Genomic DNA, 5,709 nt, shown 5'->3' with positions numbered 1-5,709 from the left:
TGGAAGCACAACTCGTTTGTGGAGATTTAAATACTTGAGAAGCCCAACCCCATTTCTAATGAACGTGCAACAAGTTGCGCAACCTGGAATTAAACCCTTCCTATCAAAATAAAAGTTCCTGTTTCCCAGATTACTTTTTCATATCACTATGCTGCTATTCCATTCATTGACTTTTGTCCACAAAGACGTAGTGCCCATATACGTGCTCTAATGGAGAGGTGGGACAGAAAGGGGCTGCCAGTGTTCGATAACCCGGAGCACTTGGGTCTCAGCAGGGTCTAAACCCGGTCGGTTCCCAAGCCGAGTCCCTAGAGACTGAGCTACTGCCGCCCCAAATTTAATATATCTTCTCTCACCTTTATGTAGTGTTTTATTTTCCATTTTGTATTTGCATTAATAATAATTGAAAGCACTTTGAATTGCCATTGTGTATTAAATTAAATGTGCTATAAAAAACGTTCATAATGTTACTTTTGTTCTTGGTTTCATCTCTCATGGACTTCACAAAGAAGGAAAGGAAAGAGGCACATTTTATATAGTTTGGTAGGTTGTGTTTTCGGCCACTTGGAAACAACATAGAAACTGAGATTTGATGTAGTGTTATTCAGTCGATTTTTCATCTTTGACTCATTTTAAATAAAGAGTTACGAGTATGAATACATGTGTCCAGTTGGTGTGTGTGTGTGTGTGTGTGTGTGTGTGTGTGTGTGTGTGTGTGTGCGTGTGCGTGTGTGTGTGTGTGTGTGTGTTCTAACTTTTGGTCACTTTCCAAACAGTCTCAAGGAGGCAAGAGTAAACCCTCTCCTAAAGAAACCCACTCTCAACCCGTCTGATGTTATAAACTACAGGCCTGTCTCTCTCCTCCCGTTCCTGTCTAAAACACTTGAACGCGCTGTCTTTAAACAACTCTCCTGTTATCTCCATCAGAACAACCTTCTGGATCCGCATCAGTCGGGTTTCAAGGCTGGTCACTCCACAGAAACTGCCCTCCTCGCTGTCTCTGAGGAACTGCACACGGCTAAAGCAGCCTCCCTCTCCTCAGTCATCATCCTTTTGGACCTGTCTGCTGCATTCGACACGGTGAATCATCAGATCCTCCTTCGCACTCTCCAAGAACTTGGAGTTTCAGGCTCTGCACTTTCCCTCCTCACCTCATACCTCAAAGACCACACCTACAGGGTAACTTGGACAGGGTCCGACCCTTGTCAATTAACTACAGGGGTCCCTCAGGGCTCTGTTCTTGGTCCCCTCCTCTTCTCCTTGTACACAAACTCGCTCGGATCTGTCATTAGCCCGCATGGTTTTTCATACCACTGCTACGCTGACGACACCCAATTAATTCTGTCCTTTCCCCGCTCAGAGACCCAGGTCGTCGCACGCATCTCTGCTTGTCTAACAGACATCTCTCAGTGGATGTCTGCTCACCACCTCAAGCTCAACCTTGACAAGACTGAACTGCTTTTCCTTCCGAGAAAAGATTGTCCCACTCTTGACCTAACAATCAACATCGGCACCTCTATTGTTTCCCCGACTCAGACTGCAAGGAATCTGGGTGTGACCCTAGATAACAAACTGTCCTTCACTGCAAACATCGCTGCTGCAACCCGCTGCTGCAGATACACGCTTTACAACATCAGGAGGATACGTCCCCATCTGACCCAGAAAGCGACCCTTATGAAACAAAAATATATTGTAATATAATATATATTAAATATAATACAATATATTGGATCATACATTTCCATATATGGGAAAGTAGTCCTTATATTTTTAAATATATTGCAATATATGCATGGACCATGTATGGCTATATATTGATACATATAAAAAAAATATATTGCAATGAAAACAAAAACTGCACTATACATTTATATGTAATAGTTTTATTGAAACACTCATTTATCTTTCATGAGTTTACATGAAATTGAACAGATATTCATAAACAGTTATCTCACTTCGTTTTGTATAGTTACCCACTTTATATATGAAGATATGTTTGATGGTAGCCTACATATAAAAAAAGTACAAATTGTCCATTGAATGATGGAAAATAATATACAGTTTATAAATATATATAGACACACACATATATGCACGCATATATATATGCATATATGCACACATATATATATTCATATATGCGTGCATATATGCACGCATATATATATTCATATATATATATGAATATATGCACGCATATATATCTATGCATATATTACGGCCGACCGGCTATTTGGAGTGGAACGCACCCACGGCAGACAGCCCAAACAGTATTCGAATGCGCCACTTCCGGCTGATTTCGGGGAGCCCCCCCCCTCTCCAGCAATAGATTGATCTGATTGGCAGATTCAAATCTGCGTTGCTGCCTCTGTCTGTTGATTCTGTCGCTGAGTGTCAAAGAGAAAGCATTCATCAGGTGCTTCGAAACGGAAAATTAAAAAGAAACGAGAGGAAAATACAGCACCAGAGTCAGGTATGTGTGTGAGCATTTAAAACTATTTTAAATTGAAATAATTCTGCATGTACACTATAAGTAGTCTAGTTGCTTAATCCGTATGTCCCGTCTCTCGGCACTACACCAGCTACGTTAGCTAACGTTAGTTAAATTAGCTATGTTAGTTCCCTCGTGTATGAGTGTATAACCGGTCCGCAGCTTTGTGAACATTCAATTTCGAAGATTTTCGATGTTACAGTCAACTGAAGTCGACCCAAAACAGCCAAAAATAGCGGACCTTTAGATCGCTAACATTTTAGCATAAGTCAATGGAGTTTAACATAGCGAAAACTAGCCCCACGGCTAACGGACATTTTCTGACTGGTGACGATGATGAGCTAGTTAAGTAATGTAACCACAGTTAGTCTATGTCTTGTAAATTCCCCTTGTTCTCCTTGATCTGCATTATATCGTTCGTGTTTTAGTCAGGCACATTTAGGGACAGCTAAAGTAGTTCAGCTACGGGTCTTCGAGCTGGTTACACATGTGCGTTCAGGACATTATTGCGCATCGTCACATGCATAATTACCATCGTCACAGAGAGAATGCGTTCGTGAAGAATGTGAGCATATATGCAGATCTTTAGTGTTGGTAATGTTATAAGATTGTATGCATAGTGTCCTGCTCAGTCAGTGTGTTAATGAGTCTTGATGTCCCGTTTTTAGTTTCTATGTTGTTCAGGAATTGAGCTAATGCTAGCTAGTTAGCTAAGTTAAGCTATGATAGTGTGTGGATGAGATGCTAACTTAGCTTTTATTAGCCGTGTGTTTGCAACGTGTCTAATGTGTTTTAGCAACAATTAGTATTGCTGTTGCTTATTATTAATAACCATCGTCTGGTTAGTTATTGTAATTTGAACCTTATTTCTATTTCTGTGTATTTTGCAGAAACCATTCATTCATTCTCTACTCTACGTTAGGCTATGTGTTGTGGACTAATGCTTCAAGTTAGTTCACATTTTAGTTGTTATTGCCCCTGCTGACAATTGTGTGGATAATATGTAGCCTACAGTCAATGGCATTTCACATTTTGCTCTCCAGTGTATGTTATTTTAATGTTGACCCATAATACTATATATCTATATATTTTACAGGAGCATTGTTGAAATTCATAGGTCGAACTAAGCCTGCAGAACCACAAGTCAAGAGGACAGAGGAGCCAGATAGCAGTGGTGACTGAGACAGAATAAATAAGGAGAGAGGGCCCATGCAGAGGCAGACATCAGTAGTGAGGAATCAGACCCAAAAGATACGAGGACAGAGGAGCCAGATCGCAGTGGTAAGGAACGCACTGTCATTTAATTTCACTGTTATTTTACTTTTCACATATCACTTTATTCACTATTCAGCTTAGTTATCCTTGCCATGAAGGATTGAATGGATGAATGTTCTATATTATTTTAATGACAGATTGAACCACAGCAATATTGTTTTAGAGATTTTATATGTTTAACTGCTATGCCTGTCATCTCTGCTCTGTGTCATTGTGTTGTCTCCTGGGTTCTGTAGTGCCTGGAGTCTGTCTTTTTATTTTTTTCCTCCCAAACCCCATCCCCTCAGGATGCCTTTTGCCTCCTGTCAGGTCATCATTGTAATAAGAATTTGTTCTTAATTGATTTTCCTGGCTAAATAAAGGTTCTACTACTATTTATTCAGTTATTTTATTACTGGTACTGCTAATTGCATTATGCGTATTGTTGTATATTGTATATACGTATGTATTTACTACTACTACTTACAAAATCAAGGGTTGTAGCTTTGTGTCAGTACATATTTCAGGGTTTTTCTATGCCTTTGTTCATCTAAATTCTAATACTCATAGGCGACTACCACTCCTGCCGAGGCCCAGTTCTCCCTTCCCACCACCCCAGGCTCATTGTGCTAGGTAAAACTCTCATTCAATAAAAGTAGTCTTTTAAAGGTGGGGTAGGTAATTTTGGAGAAACCAGCTCGAGATCGCTAGAATTTGAAAATACACAGCCGGAAAAAATGTGCCACTTCCTTACAGAGCCCCTCCTCCAACACACATGAACGCGCACATGACCAATGAGGGCACGAGATAAGTTTGTGCACAGATGGAAGGCTGACAGGCAGGTAAGCCATCCAGTCATTTCAACCGGGCCGGCTAAAATGATTGGTTGTGCTTTTTACAGTACCACGGCTTCCACAGATGATATTTTTTTATGGATTTTTTGTCAAAGCACTTCAGATATTCATTGCTATCAGGATGTTAAGAGCATTCCATGGAATATAACAAAAAGTGTATCTCGAGCCGGTTTCTCAAACTTACCTACCCCACCTTTAAAGATGAATGCAATTACATTTAAAAAAGTTTTAAACAGAACTGTCACAGATGCAGATGCTTGGTCCAAATTCCATAAAATATACCAACCAGTAGCGCCACACTCAGACAAAAATGTACAAAGCCTATTCTTCCACTATTTGTATTCCCACATTATTCACCAAGCCAGCCCATGCTTTAATATAGATATTATGGATATTGTTATAATTCCTGCTGTCTTTTGTGAACTTCTAATTATTTGTAATTGTTCTGTTCCACAGATGCTGTAGTAAACCACCATCCAGGGACCAAGACATCAGATATAAGAACATCCATTAACACAAGAATTTGTGAGTAAAGGCACGAAAAAAACAAGATGGACGATTAAATAGGGTACAAGACTGTTTTTTTGGCCCTGTTCCGGACCTTGTTTTAATGAGTGATCAGCTCATGTTTAAAGTTGTCACCAGGTGAAACAAAAAACAAGATTGTTAAATAGGATAACAGACTGCTCTTTTTGGCCCTGTATGAAATAACAATGCATCATTTATTAACTATACCTATACAAAATGTAATACATTTTCCCTTCATTATGTAATAACACCTCCTTTTGTAATAATTTGCCCATTATGTAGTAAACGAGTTCAATGCAAATATGTAATACATGTCGCCACATTTTGAAATATATTATTACATATTGCTGTGGTTATTACAAAATGAGTTGCAAACAATAACATTACAACTGTTTATTTATTTATTCAACCATGAATCATCCTTAATCATAATTTAAAAATATTTCAGTAGAATATCTTTCATTGGCCAAAACTAGATCAAGTGTTACCATATTCATTAGCCAACATGTATATCAACATCAATTTTGGGATATATTTACAGTTTGGTTATGGTTACATAATGAATATTACAGTTTTTTAAAA

The sequence above is a fragment of the Trematomus bernacchii genome, unplaced genomic scaffold (genome assembly GCF_902827165.1).
Source record: "Trematomus bernacchii unplaced genomic scaffold, fTreBer1.1, whole genome shotgun sequence".
In the NCBI taxonomy this organism is placed as follows: domain Eukaryota; kingdom Metazoa; phylum Chordata; class Actinopteri; order Perciformes; family Nototheniidae; genus Trematomus; species Trematomus bernacchii.
This window is presented reverse-complemented; position numbering follows the sequence as displayed.